Raw genomic sequence first — 17138 nt, 5'->3', positions numbered from 1 at the left:
CCGTTAGCCCCGCTGCACAGAGGAGAGCACGGGCCCAGAGGGGAATAGGACTGCCCCATGGACACGCAGCTCAGAGACTCAAAGCTGGGCGTTCTGGCCCTGAGACTCCGGGCTCAACTGCCCCTTGAGATGGTTTACCCCACTGCGGACATACTTGGGAGTTAAGTAGGCTTTTGAGAGTCCACCCGGGAGTCTAAGCGTTATGTAAACTTTCTTTTCTTCTTTTTTTTTTTTTTAAGTGGACGAGCTTGTCCCAGGGTGCACTTGGAGAAAAAAACACTTCTGACTTCCCGGCCTTAAGTGGAACCTCCCAAGGCGGCGGTGGCAAGAGTCCTTGTTTGTGCCAGAACACTTGTGCCCGGGGGCGAGGCACTCCTTGCTGGCCGGCTGGCTGGCTCTCAGCACACGGAGCCCATGTGCCCGGGACCCTGTGGGTGACAGGCTTGGCCAGCTCTTCCAGGGGCATCACGGACGGTGATCTGTGTCACCAGGGACCCGGCTCTGCTGTCCCCTGTCTTTACTGCCTTTCCTTGCTGCTTAGGTGTTGGTCACCGAGGGGCACCGAGCTTTGGCAGGCCCCCACGCAGCTGGAGCCAAACAGATGGGGGTTTCAGGAGGTGGAGGTTTTATTTTTAGCCCCACAGCCTCTGTCACTATGGAGATACCAAGCTGGGGACCCACGAGGCTTCCTGCTTCTCCTGCCAGCGAGGGGAGAGGGTCCTTTATCCTTCCTGGAACTTGGTTCCCTGGGCAGCCTCAGCTTCTCCAAGACCTCAGTCTGTGTGTGCATGTGTGTGTGCGCACGCTTGTGTGTGTGTGTGTGTGTGTGTGTGTGAAAGAGACAGACAGACAGGCAGATGCTGCTACTGCTGCTCACGGAAGGATAAGAATGCGCTCTGGGGCCCACCTGGCGTGGGGGCCAGCGTCCACAGCCACCCGTGTTCGGGTGGATGGCAACAGGAGACCCGAGGCTCCACGTGCCCTGTGCTGTGTGACCTTGGGTAGGTTGCTCCCTCTCCCTGGGCTTTCTGCTTCCTCACCTGACAGGTTGGGAATCTGGTGATGTAATCGACTAGGGGCAAACTTTGTGGCTACAGTGAGGTTTGAATGCCATGAGTGTGTGAGTGTGTGTGTGTGTGTGCGTGTGTGTGTGTGAGCGTGTCCAGTCCGTGTGACGCCAAGGTCACCCTCCGTAGATCATCCAGCGTCTTTCCTGCTCCCTCATCTTGTTCCTTTTCCCTGTCCTTTGGCTTCTCCATTCAAAGGTGGAGAAAGAGGAGGTCGGAGGGAAAAAGCATTGGGTCCTTTCTGTACATTATCATAAAAGCTGTATCGAGGGAGGTTGAAACCTACCCCTCACCCACGAACGATGTGCCGTCCGCAGAGTTGATGAAAATACTCTCTTCTGTTCCGGGGCGAATATGCCGCCTTGCCTCGGGTGGAAAGGGGCACTTGTTGCCTTAGCCCCATCGCTGTGGTGGTCGTAAGCAAGCCGCCGAGGGGCTGAAGCTTTTGTCCAGAGTCGCGCAGCGGGTGGCACTGGGGCTGAGACTAGTCTCTCTCGACTCTCCAAGCGGCACCTTCTCCGCGGCTCCACACAGGATCGCGGAGGTCAAGTGGGCACATGCCCCGCTTTTCAGAATCCTCCTTTTCAGATCTCAGGCTTGGCTATTATCCAAAAATCGGGAATTATGAGCGTTGATGAGGGTAAGGGGAGATGCGAAGCCTTGTGCGCACTGGTCGGTGAGTGACGCGGGCCGCTGCTGCGGCCAACAGCCCCGGGGGTTCCTGAAACGGTGAGACAGTTGGCCCGGGACCCAGTGGTTCCAGCACTGAGGGCGGGGACCTGAGCAGGTGTTTGTACGCCATGTTCCTGGCCTCACTTGCACAGCCAGAAGGTGGGAACACCCCAGCTGTCCATCAGCCAATGTGGGGACAAACGTGGATCTCCAGCCGGTGGAATATCACTTGGCCATAAGAAAGGAGGGGAGGGTGCCCGGGGGGCTCAGTTGAGCAGCCGCCTCCTGATTTCGGCTCAAGCCGTGATTTCAGGGTCGTGGGATCAGTCCCGCGTCGGCCTCCGCGCTCAGCCCAGAGTCTGTGTGAGATTCTCTCTCCCTCTGCTTTTTTGCTCTTTCAAGCAAATCAGTCTTTTTTAAAAAGATTTTATTTATTTGACAGAGAGAGGCACAGCAAGAGAGGGAACATAAGCAGGGGGAGTGGGAGAGGGAGAAGCAGGCTTTCCACTGAGTAGGGAGCCCGATGCGGGGCTCAATCCCAGGACCCTGGGATCATGACCTGAGCTGAAGGCAGACGCTTAACTGACTGAGCCACCCAGGCCCTCCTAAAGAGATCTTTTTAAAAAAAAAAAAAAAAAAAGGAGGGTGTTTCTGACACATGGTACAATGTGGGTGAAGCTCAGAAGTATAAAGGTAGGTGAAAGGAACCCCACAAAAGAACAGTATTGTGTGGTTCTACTTGTACGCGGAGCCCAGAGTGGGAGCGTTTACAGAGACCGGAAGTCGAATGGTGGTGACCGGGGTCTGGAGGAGGAGCTAGTGTTCAGTGGTACAGAGCTTCTGTTTGTGGTGATGAAAATGTTCTGGAAATCGTGGTGGTGGTTGCACACCACTGAATGTCCTGAGCAGCGCACTTAAAAATGATTAAAATGGCAGCGGGGGAAGAAAAAAACAAGAACAACCCTAATCAGGCTTGTCTTGGCATCTCAGGTGAGACCTGGGCTGGGTCCCACCTTGCTTTTACTTGCAGGGAGCACAGAGCTTCCCCCCAGCCGAGGCCTCCCAGCTCAGTGGCAAGCCTGTGCACTGGTCCCCCTGCTCTCTGGGGAGGGTGTTCCTGGCAGTTAACGGCCAAGCCTGGTCCCCGTGTGTGCATGACATCCGTCTCTATGGAACACTTGTGCACCTGACGTCGGGCATGTCCTTTTATGGCTCTGCTTGCTCTCAATGTGAGTGGAAAGATAAATACCTTTTCAGAGAGCAGATGCCATCTGCCCAGGGTCCCTGGCGTCCACAGCTGCAGAGCGAGTGGGAGCCGGCTCTGCCGAGGGCAGGTGCAGCTGCAGCCCCCGGGGGAGTGAGGCGGGGGTGTGCGGAGGAATGGGGACCCCGCACACGGCTGAGGCCCCGTGCAGACAGTGTGGGTGTGTGGCCCTGCCACGGACCTGCCGGGAGCACCAAGTGGGTCACCTGGTCTCACCCAGCTTCTGTTGGCTCACCTGCCTTTTGGGTGGTTGTGAGATTTCTAGGAGAATGTGTGCCTCGCACGGTGCCCGGTGCCTCAAGGAGCTTGGCGAGCCTGTGATTCACCCTTGCTGTGGCCTGCCGAGCTGCCGGGATCCTGGGTCTCTACCAGGGAGAGGTCGCAGGCTTCCAGAGTTCGGGCGGCGCAGCAGAGGTGCGGCTGGCTGGGAGGGTGAGGCCTGTGCACTGGACAGAGGGGCGATGTGCTTGCAGGCGGTCCAGGCCACACCAAGCTCCCCTTGTTCCTCTTGGAGCCTCCTGCTGTAGGCAAAGCCCAGGCTGCTTCTCTGTCGTTGTAGTTGATTCTTGGGGCTGCGTAAGGCACACCATGGGGCTTGAAACACGGAAACTTCTAGAGGTGGTGGTCTCCATACCCGTTGAAGGAATGAGGGAATGACCAGGGACAGCCTTTCAGGTGTGTCTGCTCAGGTGTGTTGGTCCAGAAGGTAGGGACATCCCTGTTGACCTGGGTGTGTGAGAGGGTGGCTCCAGGATCACCCCGTTCTCCCCAGCATACCCTCCGACCCTCTCCTCTACACCCTGAGTTGGGCACCCTGGCTGCCTCCTGACTCAGGCCCCCTCCTAGGTAGCAACAAGAAGAATGTTTATTATAGGGAAAGTCCTACACACCGGGGGTTCTCTGCTTCTTTCTGCCCAAGATCTCAAAGCTGGTTTTGTTTCTCTCCCCTCCCCTTGAAGCCAAGAAAGCCTGTAGGGGTGGCCTGTGGCCTTGGGCAAATCCGCTCACCTCTTTGAACCCATTTCCCCCTGCAGTTGAAGGAGGCTGAGCTGGGTGGCTCTGAAGGGCTCTTGCGCTCTATGATCATTTCTGTTCTACTGCGGAGGAAATTCCGGGCTAGGAAGGCACGCCTTTGGGCTCCCCAAGAGGCAGGACCCATTTGCAGATGTTCCTGAGTCTTCTCTGCCGCCTCCTGTAGGAAGCCCTCTGTGATTCATCTAACTCACACGTGGTTCCTGCAGTCCTCACTGTGCCCTGTGCGTGACACATGAAATCACAGACACTAGCTTGCTGTTCAGATGGTGTGCGTGCATATGTGCGTGTGTGTGCGTGTGTGTGCGTGTGCGTGCATATTATACTGGGTTATGGACCAGTCTCAGAAACGTAAGCCGAAGATTATTTACTAGGAAATGTGCTAAGAGCAGAAAGAGGGAAAGCCATACTATGTTGCTTTCAATAGAGTCCAGAAAAGCATTTGATAAAGTTCAACATCCCTTCCTCTTAATAACCTAGAGACTGAGGGGTAGACACGAGATCGCAGTGTGACAAAGGACATCTCCAATCCATAGCAACATACTCCTTAATAACGAAACACTGTGGCAGGATCTTGCAAAGTGTGTTCGAGGGGCACAGGACGCTATCGCAGACTGTGTCATGACAGTGTCTAGAAGCTGCCGCTGGGAGAGGCGTCCTCTGAGACACGCTCACCCCCTGCCATCGGTATTGAATATCTCGGTAGACCGAAGGCAGGCCAACGGGCTGGGAAAAGGCAATGGAGCTCCTGGAACTCCTGGAAGGGAGCTTGGAGAATTAATGTTTTGCAATACATACAGTGTTCACCTTAAGTTTTCCATAGTGGACACACTGAAAGGAATTAGAAGTAGTGGGACAGCGTGGCGGCCAAGCCCCAGAGTAGGTGTGTAACTGCCATCACTTTCCTAGGTGCCAGAGGTCACAGATGGGAAGATTGATGGGAAGAAGCACTTTAGGCCCTGGCTTGGGAGTCCACACCCTGGTTAGAAAGACGAGTAACGGCCAGGCCGTCTCAGGCAGCTCCTGCCTCTGCTTTGCCTCCTTGGAGCCCAGAATCCCAGGGGGATTGTAGGGACAGTGATGCAGTGCAGAGCCTTCCAGATCCCTGCTGGGGTCAGGTCGAGGCTGTTCCATGGGGCTGAGCTTCCCATCCAGTGTTGGGGTGATGGAGGGTATGGCCTGGAGTCAGGACCCCGGGGTCCCAAGTCTGATGTTCCCACTTTGTGTCTGGGGGGTTTAGGCTGAGCTCCCTGGAGCTGAATTTCCCTGTTGGTGACAGAGGGACCCCAGCGCCATCCTCGCACACTTCTGGGGAATCTCTGAGAATGTCTTGAGCCCCTTTGCATGTCATTTGGCTCTTGTTACAAAGGCTGGAGGCCATTGTCTTAGGCTCAGCACTGATCCTGGGCTGGGGACGCAACGTGTGGAAAGAGGACCTCAATATGTTCTCAAAGATGGGCGCTTAGGGTCACCTGGTCACCTTGTCTCACATCCCCGCCTGGCCATCCCCAGGGTGGCTGGTGAGCAGAGTCTGGGTGCCAGAAGCCCTGTGAGAAGCCAGAGCACAGATGAGGCCACACGTGGTCATTCGGATGAGGTCACCTCATGAGCTTTGGGGCTGAGGTGGTCTTCCTATGGCCCGGTAATGCTCCTGCTCCTTCTCGAAGCCGCTTCTTGCCTCCCTTTGCTGAACGGGGGACATTAGGTATAATTCAGTCTCTGAGGGATGGCTGACTCGCTCTCAGGTCGGCCCCACGAGGATGCAGATGGAGCTTGGCCATGGGGGCAGGACTGCTCAGAGGGGTGGGCCGGGCCACGGCTCCCACCGGCTCCCACTAATTCCTTGTTAGGTAGCCTTCCCTTTTGCTGCTCTCTTTTCCTTTTCTCTCCTCGGTGTGGTTTTGCTGCTGTTAATTTTTTGCCTTAGTTTAGCCATGGTGGTTGTACGAGCCCCTGTGAGGCCAGTGTAACTTTCTAAGGACTGAAGTTCTTGGGTTCTGTGACAGCTTTGTCCTGGCAGCCCGGTGGCCTTGCGCTGCTGGTCAGCCAGCTTCTAAAGGGTCAAGGTTGCTGCCCGCTGGCAGACGGGGTCGTGGAGGTTAATAGGGCAAGAGCTCCCAAGCTGGGTTTGCACCAGTCCCTGGGGAGCTTTTAAAAAGTGTTATTGCCTCCCTGGAAACTGATGGCTTTTTGATCTACTTTCTGATTCTTTAATAGGAGTATGTGGTTCATGCAATTAAAAGGTAGACTGGAATATGGTCTTAAAAATATTTTAAAACCGTTTGGACCACCCATTATTTTTTTTGCATTCTGCTATATCAAAAGAAATGATAAATGTTGGCTTTTAAAAAGATATATAGTTACTAAATTTTAAATTTAAAAAACTCTCATTTAATAAACTTCCCTTTAAAAACAAATTAGTTTAAGTCATCTCTATACACAGTGTGGGGTTTGAACTCACAACCCTGAGATCAAGAGTCTCAAACTCTTTCAAATGGGCCAGCCAGATGCCCCCCCCCCTTTTTAAGATTTTATTTATTTATTTATGAGAGACAGGGAGAGAGAGAGACGGAGGCAGAGGGAGAAGCAGGATCTCTGCTGGGCGGGGAGTCCGCTGTAGGACTTGATCCCAGGACCCCAGGTTTATGACCTGAGTTGAAGGCAGATGCTCCTGAGCCACCCAGGTGCCCATCAGATGCCCTCTTGTCCGGTAAACTTCTAACAGCAACTTAGCCGTGCTGTCCGTGGTGTGTATCTTCCTGTAATGAGTCTGCTTTTTCTACCAAGGTAATCAGTTATCAGCCATGGTGTTTCCACTCTCTTCCTTTCCTAACAACTCAAGACTCACAGCTTTCTAGTCTTCAAAGAACATTTATAATTTTTCAGATGCTTTCTTCACTATTCTTTCACTTAATCATCTACTTATTTTTTCATTTATTAAAAAAATTACAAAACGCACACAAAAAATTGTATGTGACATTATGCCAGGCATTAGCCACGTTTTAAAAATAAATTAGGTAAGTTTTTGATTTATGAGAACTTAAAACTCATTGGTTATGGGGCGCCTGGGTGGCTCTGTGGGTCAAAGCCTCTGCCTTCGGCTTAGGTCATGATCCTGGGGTCCTGGGATCGAGCCCCGCATCGGGCTCTCTGCTCTGCAGGGAGCCTGCTTCTTCCTTTCTCTCTGCCTGCCTCTCTGCCTACTTGTGATCTCTGTCTGTCAAATAAATAAATAAAATCTTTAAAAAAAACCCCATTCATTGGTTACAATGAAATAGTAAAAGAGAGGACGGAACCGCTGGCCGGCTCAGTCAGTCAACTCAAGGTTGTGAGTTTGAGCCCCACATTGGGCGTGATGGTTAGTTAAAAATAAAAGTAAAACAAAATAGAGGATAAAGGCCATACTTGATATGAAAACCATTGTTTGGATTCACAAAGACCTTACACTTGGTACCAAGCTGACGTGTTTGTAGTCTGGTCCACGGTTTCCCTGTTCTGCCCCCAGGGGTGACTCCCCTCGATACGTCTTTTGCATATGTGTACTCTTTTGGGAAGATTCTCTGCATAGACAAATATATGTTACTTCGGAAAAAACCGCACGCAGATGGCTGCCTACCGCTGGGCTCCTGCTGTTTGGACTTAACAATTGGTAAATCGTGGCGGTGGTCCTCTGTTGGCTCACTTAGCTTGCCCAGGCCTTTTTAACAATGGGCTTTGTGGAGGAATCGTGGTTAGTTACATCCGTTTCACGGAATTTTGTATTGTAATGGCAGGGGCGGCCGCAGCGAGTCTCCGAGCTGGTACGGAGGTATTCGCGCCAACACCCTCTCCTGTCCGCGCATCGCATTCCCAGAAGTCGAGCTGCTAGGTCAAGGAGTGTTTTCCTTGCTTCCCGTAGCTGCTGCTAGAGTGCTCTCCATAAGGGTGGTACCGATTTACACTCCCACTTACAGTGTGTAAGTGCGAGGCGGTGGTTTTTAACCTCAAAACCCCAGGCAAGGAAGAGCTTTTAAGTAAAATGAAAATCTGGAGAAAACCGTGTGAGAGCCTTTTCCACCGCAAAGGGCGGCTCCAGCAGAGTTCCTGGCACAGCCGGTTAAGGACGCCGGTTCCCATTAGGTGCCCACTTGTACACGGCAGGGGAGGGGGCCCTTGATTCCTCCGGGCAGGTGGGGCCTTCCTGGGGTGGGGGATCGCCCCCTCCTCTGTCAACTTGTCCATTACCAAGGATCTGAGAAGCACCAGATGCTTTAAAAATGACACCAGGGGGGTGCCTGGGTGGCTCAGTGGGTTAAAGCCTCTGCCTTCGGCTCAGGTCATGATCCCAGGGTCCTGGGATCAAGCCCCACATCGGGTTCTCTGCTCCTCAGGGAGCCTGCTTCCCCCTCTCACTGTCTGCCTCTCTGCCTACTTGTGATCTCTGTCTGTCAAATAAAAAATAAAATCTTAAAAAAAAAAATGACACCAGAACCTGTAAAATTACAAAATAATTTTGCTAAAGTAGGGACATTATTTTTTTTTTTTTTAAGATTTTATTTATTTATTTGACAGCGAGAGACACAGCGAGAGAGGGAACACAAGCAGGGGGAGTGGGAAGGGGAGAAGCAGGCTTCCGGCTGAGCAGGGAGCCTGATGCGGGGCTCGATCCCAGGACCCTGGGATTATGACTTGAGCCGAAGGCAGATGCTTAACGACTGGGCCACCCAGGTGCCACAGGACATTTTTAAAGAGCTATATGACCCACAGATGTTTTAAGGGGTACAGAGGGTAACACATTTCTGCGAGGGATGGTGGTGATGTTTCCACAAATGGTTAAGATGTTAAATTTTGTGTCCTCTGTGATTAACCACATACACAGAAAAGCAAGCGTTCTCTCTCGTGAAGAGGACACTAAAAAATAGGAAAGACCTAATCTAAGAGTGAAAAGAGAATATATGGGGCTTTTTGAACAGTTTGCTTCATTAACCGTGTTCTCATGTCACCTTGAACTGGCAAGAGCTTGATGGTGGTCGGTGCTGACCTCCCACTGGGGTGTGAGAGCCAGTCTGGATGGTGGGAGACAGAGACCTCGCTGGGGACAGAGCTCGGCAGGGCCTGTAAGGGCTGTGTGGTCCCTGAAAAGATCCCGTCGCTGACATGAGGGCCTGAAGCTGACCTCCCCCATCTTGAGGTGCTGTCTTGGAAATGATACAAGAAGCTTGTCCCTGGCCTGCTGCTGGGTGTTTTCTGAGCCTGGTATGAACGCCGCTGGCAAGCAGGGACTGGGTGCAATCTTGGTCACCATACTCTTGTGCCCCCAGTGGCTCCGATAACGTTTGCAAAAAGAGCATTGGCCTTGTCCCACCTAGAAGCTGGGGAGGGGAGTCAATGTCTGTCTGAGAACGCTCGGAGGCGCTGAGTAGTTGCTAGGGCTCCAGGGATCTCACCTGTGTGGAAGAACATCCCGGAGAGGTCGCCTAGCTTTTTGCACTGTCCCCTTTTTGCACTGTCCCCAGCCTGAAGTGCTGGGGTGTGACCAGTCGAGCCTCTGCTATTAGAGGTTGTGCGCGCAAGCTGACTCATGCAGGCAACACTGCTTCGGTGGAAAATGGGCCTCGTGGCGTGTCTGGCCGTGGCTCCTTGGTCCATGTGTGGGTCTCTGGTCCTCACCCTGCTTGCAGAGAGCGAAGCCCGCGTCCCAGGGAAGAGCAGACCCCTGGTTTGGTTCTGAGACCGCAGAGAGCCCCCTGATAGGGGCCAGCATGTCCTGGCCACCCTGGGACTGGGCGACCCATTCCAGGTCCCTTTGAGCCACAGTCTCAGCCACGCTGCACAGCTCCAACTCTGATTCCAGGAGGCGAGGAGGCTGCATGGCTACCCGGGCCCTGAACACCCTGTCTGGGGCGTTTTAGGTCTTAGAGGGTTAAAGAGCAGTGAAAGAGCCCAGAGCGCTGTGGGTTCATGGTTGACGGAAACACAGCCCCACCTTCCCTACGGTGCACCCATCTGAAAGCCTCTGTCACAGCTCGAAGCCACCACGGGAGGCCACCCAGACACCTGTGACGAGTTTCCATTTGACTCACGTTCGTCAGGAGGGTGACATGACCTCCAGATTCGCAGGCCGCTGTGATCCCGGAGCTGACCCAGCTCCGCGGGTAGGCAGTGAGCGTACGCCTCCCTTCAAGAAAGTCGTTACTTTTGAACAGACTCCAAACAGTACTTTTTTGCTTTTATTAAAATTGAGCAAATAATAATAAAACAGCCCACCCGACACCCTGTATTTCGTTTGTTTGTTTTTTTTTAAGATCTTATTTGACACAGAGAGAGAGATCACAAGTAGGCAGAGAGGCAGGCAGAGAGAGAGAGAGGAGGAAGCAGGCTCCCCGCTGAGCAGAGAGCCCGATGCGGGGCTCGATCCCAGGACCCTGAGATCATGACCTGAGCCGAAGGCAGAGGCTTAACCAATGACCACCCAGGTGCCCCACCCCTGTATTTCTTTAAAAAAAAGGAAAACATAATGCCAACCCAGAAATTCAGCTTGGTATCACAATTCAGCAGAGCCCCATGGACAGAAGGAAGAAGTTCTCACTCAGGCAAGGTGCAGGCCACCATCCTCTGTCCTCCTGGAACCATGACCCCAGAGCCCTGTCCCTGTCCCACCACCCCTGAGGGTGACAAAGCTTCAGCAGAAGCAGCTTCAGATGCTGCTGCAGCCCCACGGGATCCTGGAGAAGCCCCCTCCTCCCCCACAAAAGTGGCTGCAGAGTTGAGTGGTCTTGCCGAGCGAAGTCTTGCCTGGAGCCCTCGAAGCCTGAAGGCATCCTTGATGAATGGAAGGGAGACTTACTGTCGGTGCTCAGTCCAGACACAGCAGAGTGTGGGAGTTTGAGAGCGCTGCGCCCAGCCTGCAGGGGCTGAGACTCGGGCTGTGGACCCCTCTCTTAGGTCCCCCCTTTGGTTGGGAGCGAGCCGGGCACGGGGCCGAGGGATGAGCCTCCATCAGGACCAAGGCCGGGCACGTGTCTTACAATAGTTACTGCATCGCCTCAACAGCCCGTCGGTGGTAGGGTGGGTAACTCGCTGCCACTGTCATCGTGTGCTGCTGTGGAGGAGGAATTACTCAGGAGCTCACCGCAACCGGGAGCCAGTGGGGCTACATCAGGAGGGGACGGCTCTCAGGGCAAGCTCGGCCTCCTCCTGCCTCCTCCTGCCCGAACACTGAGTCCTTTCCATGGAGACCGCCGGGAGCATTCATTCCCTGAGAGCTCTTAGCAGGGAAACGCTGGTTTCTCAGCATGAGCCAGGATGTTTCTCACTGTTGGTAAGAGCTCCGGGGCCTGGTGGATTTCCCTCTTTGCTGTGCCTACCAGGAAGCACACAGCTGAAACTGTTACTCATTTGCTTATAGATTGTCCTCAGGAGTCTTAGGATAGGTTTTCTCCTTCCTTTTTGGCTTTTTTCTTTACTCGTCTAGTGCTGTGGGGAGGCGAACCTAGGTTGTAGGGTTGTTGGAAGCACGTGGTATGAGTGGAGCGTGGATCCTGAAGATGTCCTCACGGTGTGTGTTCGGCACGTGATTGCTGGGTGCGGACCGGTGGGTATCTGACCTCTCTGAAATGCTAACTAGGTCGGTGACGCCGAGGGGGTCAAGATCAGGCCTGGGCCCGATTCTCTTGTGCGTCCTTCACGTGTTTGACCCATAGTAACGGTTTGGTGAATGTGTTAGTTAGCATAAGTAACGCTAGCTGCTATAACAAGCAGGTATAATCATCTCAGGGGCTCATCCCAATAAAGGCTTGTTATCAGTCTTGCAGTTGACTTGAATGCTCTGGGGCATTTTAGGGGCCCATGCAGTGACTCGGGGGTCCAGCATCCTTTCCTGTGCTGTTTCTGCCACCCCCTGGGGTTCCCTTGGGGTCCTCCACTGGACCTGGCAGTCAGCTGGTGAGGGCATTGAGGAGCACTTGGGCATTTTAGGGGTCTGGCTTGGAAGGAGTGTATGTTCCCCTACTCACAGAACTACTCTCCCAGTCCCAACTTGAATCTGGGGGCTATAGTTGTCATTTAGGTAGAGGAAAATGGACCAAGCCAGAGTGGCACAGGAAGCACTAGGGAAGGAATGAACCGTGAAGGACACAGAGCTGAGAGCAGGTTCTTGGGGCAGAGCTGGAGGAGTGTGTGTGCCTGCCTTGTCAATCTCAGTGTCGGCCCTCTGGCTTGTGTTCAGTGTTCTGGATTATGTTTCCATCCTCCCTCCTGCCAAAACTAGAAGGTTGCAGCATGTTGGGGCTGGATGGAGAAGCCCCTTAGAGGTCAGCCTCCTCACTGGACACATGATGAAAGGGATCCTGGAGGTGGGAACTGACCCAGCCAGAGTCATCCCAGCGAGAACTCTGGTCTCAGCCCCACCCCTGGGGTCACTCCCCCTGCGTGCACGCGGGGAGGTCTCTGTGCCCAGTGTACACACCCTTGCTCTGGACAGGACGGTCGAATCCATCAACAGAAGGCCTGGCTGCTCTGACAGATCGTTGGAGAGACCCCAGCCTTCACAGCCGCTGTTTGATTTCAGCATGTGTTCCGCTGGGATTTGGGGAGGAGAAAAGGAGTCTCCTCCTGGGACTTATCAGACGCTGTCTTGTCCTTGTGACCCACCTGTGAGCATGTGAAGGGCCTCCGTCCGTCTCACCTTAGGAACAGGCATTTCCTGCAAAGCCGTCAGAGATCCCGGCCACTGTGTCAGTCACCCCTCGCTGCGACACAGTGCCCCCCAACTTGGGGGCTTAAAATAGCAATCGTTTTATCTCCTTACCACATGGCAGTTTGGGCGGGGCTTGGTGGGGACAGCTCATCTCTGCTCTGCTGGTGTGAGCCCTGACAGCTTGCCTGGGGTGTGAGATCCACACCCGCGGTGCCCCCCCCCCCACCCATGGCTCATCTGTCGGGGCTGCCACTTGGCTCTGCTGGCTGGAGCTCTTGGCTGGGTGGGCGGTTCCCCTCCTCATCACTGCTCCCCACGGCTGGCTTGGGCTCCTCACAGGGGATCTCCAGAGAGCTGGGCTTCCTCCATGGCGGCTGCTTCCCCCCCAGAGCACAAACGCAGATGTGCACAGGCCTCTGCCGCCGCCGCCTCTTTTTAATTTCGTTTTTTATTGTAGTAAAATACACGTAACATAAAATCGACCACTGTAGCCACCTTTAAGTGTCCGGTTGGTCCCATTAGGTGCCTTCGCCCACCCTACCCCGCCCCACCCTCGCCTCCAGAACTCAAAGTCTTGCAAGGCTGAGGCTCCTCTGTCCCTGCTGCACAACTCCTCGTCCCCCTCCTCCAGCCCCGCCCACCCTTCCACTTTTTGTCCTAGCAAACGGGACTCCTCAGGGCACCTGAGGGAGGGGGAACCACGCAGTATTTATTCATCTGTGGCTGGCTTGTTTCGCGCAGCACAGGGTCCTCTGGGCTCGTCCAGAAGGGCCTTCCTTTTGAAGACTGAGCACTACCCCACTGTGTAGGGAACACGCTTTGTTCCTCCATTCATCCGGGGATGCACCCTTTCTTGGGCTGTGCCCCCCATTTCCTACCGTGAACAGAGGTGTGCAGATATCTGTTGGAGCCTCTGTGCCTCCAGTTCTTAGCCAGCCCTTCCCCACCGCGTGGGCCCGAACCTGGCACCGCGCTACCTCCAGCCCGCTCTGTTGGTTGGAGCAGGTCTTGGGGCCAGATGAGGCTCAGGGGGCAGGGACTCTGCAAGGCAGCGGCTCCCTGGGGCCGGCGCGGTTACCACCCACCACGACCAGGCCCGGGACAGATCTCTGCAGCAGAGGCAGATGGGCCCGCCCGCACAGCCCCCTCAAGGCCCGGCTCCCCTCTACGACCCGTGGCCCAGGCGTGCAGAGGTGTGGTTCTGCTGGAGGAACTCCACGGCGGGAGGCGGTGGCAGCGGCGGGGACGCTCACTGTCTATTTTGTATCACTGATGGCTGGGCCTCCTATTATATAATCTGTTATTCTGCGCCGCACCAGGCCCTGGTTACTTGTCAGAAGTTTCTAGAAGCCAGCTGTATCAGCTCCAGGCAACTGGGGGTGCTGCCTGTCCCTCATAGTATTAGTCACTCTGTACTTAGCTAAATTTAACTTTTTATCATCCAAATGATATTTTTGTGGGCTTGGAATTTTACATAATGCTACCAACTGCTGCGGGCTAAGAATTTCTCCTTTTTGGTGTGTGTGTGTGTGTGTGTGTGCGCGTGCGTGCGCGCACGCTGGTTTTCTCCCCCGTGAACTTTTGCACGCTGAAGGAAGCATTGTTCCGTTTCCCCTCCCTGATCTGCCTTCCCAGGTCCGGGAAGATGCTTCCTTGGGCTCTGCTTTGCCTTTTGCCAGCTGGGAGGAAAATTGCTCCTAACAGGTTTCTGATGGGCCTGCTAATGCTTCCTTCCTTGCTCGAGGGCTCTCAGCATTGAAGGTCCTTGAGGGTTTCCCTGCTGCCTCCACAGTCTGGGATTCAGAGAAGGGAGCTCAGCTCCGGAGTAGAGAGTCTGTTGAGAAAGCAGAGAGAAGGATCCGGAAGAAGGGTGTTGGGGGCTGGGGGAAGGGACAAGAAATAAGAAATCCAGTGACCGTGTCCGTCTCCCAGTGTGGGGTCCGAGAGGCCCGCACCTCCGTTGTGCCTGTGGGTGGGCGGGTGTGGGGAGCTCAGCTGCTCTCTCGCAGCCTGGGAGAGGTCAGGGCTGCAGGCGCTGGAGCAGGGATATCTGGCATCTCCTCACACAGGGGCCTGGAGCCAGAGGCCAGGGCGCGGGGCCGCCGTGTAGGCGGCCTGACTTCCCCGAACGCCGGCCACTCTGAAATGGTAGCATGCTGGGGCCTTGCCCAGGGGTCTCGTGTGTTCCACACGGTATCTCTGCGTAGGAGATGCCCACCCCCATTTCCCAGATGGGGAGACCGAGGATCGGGTCAGAGGAAGGAGCAGCAGTAGGAACACGGAGCGCTTCCCGCAGGCCGGGCGCGGCGCCTAGTGCGGGTGCTCTGCCCGCTCCGCTGTTCTGTGATGTTGGTACCCATGTCTGCGCCCCTTTTACAGATAAGGAAGCTGAGTCCCAGGGAGGCTAAGCACACAGGTTAAGTTGCTCGAGGCCTCAGAGCTGAGAGAGGGCGGAGCCGCCACCCCCAGGCCTCCCCTCGGGCTCCCCCAGCCGCCTCAGCTCTTCTCTGCTTGGGGGGCCTCAGAGGGGACGTGCACCGGCCCCGCTGCTCTTCCCAAAGTGTACGAGGCTGACTCCAGCCTCCCCTGGTTGCCTGTGTGCAACACACACCTGTGTGCATGTGCGTGCATGTGTGTGCGGGTGTGTGTGCTGCCTCTGGGGGAATCAACCCAGAATCCGTATCTCCTCTTGGGGAGAGGAGCTGGGACAAGAGGGACACTCAGGCTCACCTCGGACCCTTTCGTACCCGTATTGTTTGTCGTAGGTCGTTTTATGACTACGTTAGGAACCCCTGGGTGTAGACCCCAAAGAACCAAACACAGCTGCACGCAGAAGCTTGTCTGTGGAAGCTCACCGCCGCTCTGGCCCTGCAGCCCCACAGCCGGAGCAGCTCAGCGGCCGGGAGATCTTGTCTGGCGGGCTGTGATGTGGCCAGAGAAAGAAGGACATGCCGCCCTCTGCTGCGACACGGGGACCCTGGCAGACACCGTGCTCAGACAAGGAAGGCCGCGGGCACACGCCCGTTCCTATGGAATGCCCGGAGCAGGCGCACCCACAGACACCGAAGCAGTTGGCCTTGGCCAGGGACGAGGGCGAGCGGGGGCGGAGAGTGTTGATGGGTGCGGGTCTGCCTTTGGGGCCGAAGGAAGTGTCCTGGGGCCAGAGAGCGCGGGGCCGTCGCGTATCTTCACTAAACACACTGAATTATACACCTTGAAGGGGTGAACGTGGGGCCTATTGATTGTGTCTCAGTAAGACAGGAACCGAGGAGCAGTCCTCGGGATGGACGGAGAGGCTGCGGTGGCCCGGCCCCGGGCCGGCAGCCCACCCTCCGCATCTGTCCGTCTGTGCTCTCTCCTCTGCCACCTGCCTCCCCATCTCCATGTCAACGGGGGATGGAAACCACAGTGTTTGACTTCAGTTATGCTACCCACTCGTTTGGAAGTTCTGCTTTCAACCCGGGCCAGCCTGAGACATACAGACGTCTGGGCAAGCTAGTAATCTGGCACCCCATCAAACCGGTATTCTTTAAGTGTTTGTTTGACATTTATTTAGTGAGGATGAGAAGAGACCGATATCCTATTAATAGAAGTTGCACAGAGAAACAGATTCGCTTACTAATTCACGTCCACTGACTGCGACCAGTCAGGGATGCGCGAAGTTTTCAGGAAAGTGCTTCTGGCTCCTCTGAAAGGTGGGTTTTCTTTCTTTCTTTTTTTTCCCCACCTCCCCCTGGCCGTCTTCCAGATGGTTCAAGAGGCGTGGTGAAGATTTAGGTTTGGAAAGGACCTGGCTAGGGTCAGGAGGCCGTACTGTGTCATTGAGATGCGCGTAGAGGATAGGACTCAAGTGTCCTCCCTCCTCCCCCGTCCCAGAAAGGGTGGCTCTGTGAGGTGACAGATGTGGTCATCAAGGCGATGGTGGGAATCCTCCCCAGCGGGTCAAACATCACCGTTTCCTCGACTCTATCTCAATAAAACTGGGCAGTAAAACTTAAAGGCGTCACATGTTTTCTTCTCATTCCTGATCATCAGCAGCAAACACAGCACCTCGCCTCATTCGGTTCCTGAACCCTCCCAGCCCCCACCCCCAGACCACAAGGACAGGTGCCTGCAGTAGCTCTCAGCCACGGCTTGTGTCTTACCGTGATTTCTCCCCTCCCCTAAGAGATGGGCTGATGGGCTTTTCGCCTCCCACGTGCGGGGTCCCAGGAGGAAACCTGCCTCACCTGGCAGTGTCTTCCAGTTTCATTCCAGCGACTTGTGCCCCACTCCCCACCCCCAACCTCCCCAGGCCCCTAGAGCGTCCCCTTCCCCAGCAGCCTCCTCCCTCCTTGAGCGGAGCCTGCATTCCCTTTTCGGACTTGAAATGCTTTTTTTGGTCAGTAAAATGGTTTCCCCACGGTGCACCTCGCTGTAAGGAGTG

General features: G+C 54.9%; 2 protein-coding genes across 5 annotated transcripts in view; one reads left to right on the top strand and one right to left on the bottom strand.

Moving 5' to 3' along the window:
* LRRC43 (leucine rich repeat containing 43) overlaps window positions 1–17138 on the bottom strand; it is a 298822-nt gene that overhangs the window by 95249 nt on the left and 186435 nt on the right. The window lies entirely within an intron of this gene.
* The window catches only part of PITPNM2 (phosphatidylinositol transfer protein membrane associated 2), a 134076-nt gene that overhangs the window by 11883 nt on the left and 105055 nt on the right, over window positions 1–17138 (top strand). The gene's annotated exons all lie outside the window — the stretch shown is intronic.

This window comes from Mustela nivalis (assembly GCF_964662115.1).
Source record: "Mustela nivalis genome assembly, chromosome: 14".
In the NCBI taxonomy this organism is placed as follows: Eukaryota; Metazoa; Chordata; class Mammalia; order Carnivora; family Mustelidae; genus Mustela; species Mustela nivalis.
The sequence above is the reverse complement of the archived record's forward strand: the minus strand, read 5'-3'. Positions and strand labels throughout refer to the sequence as shown.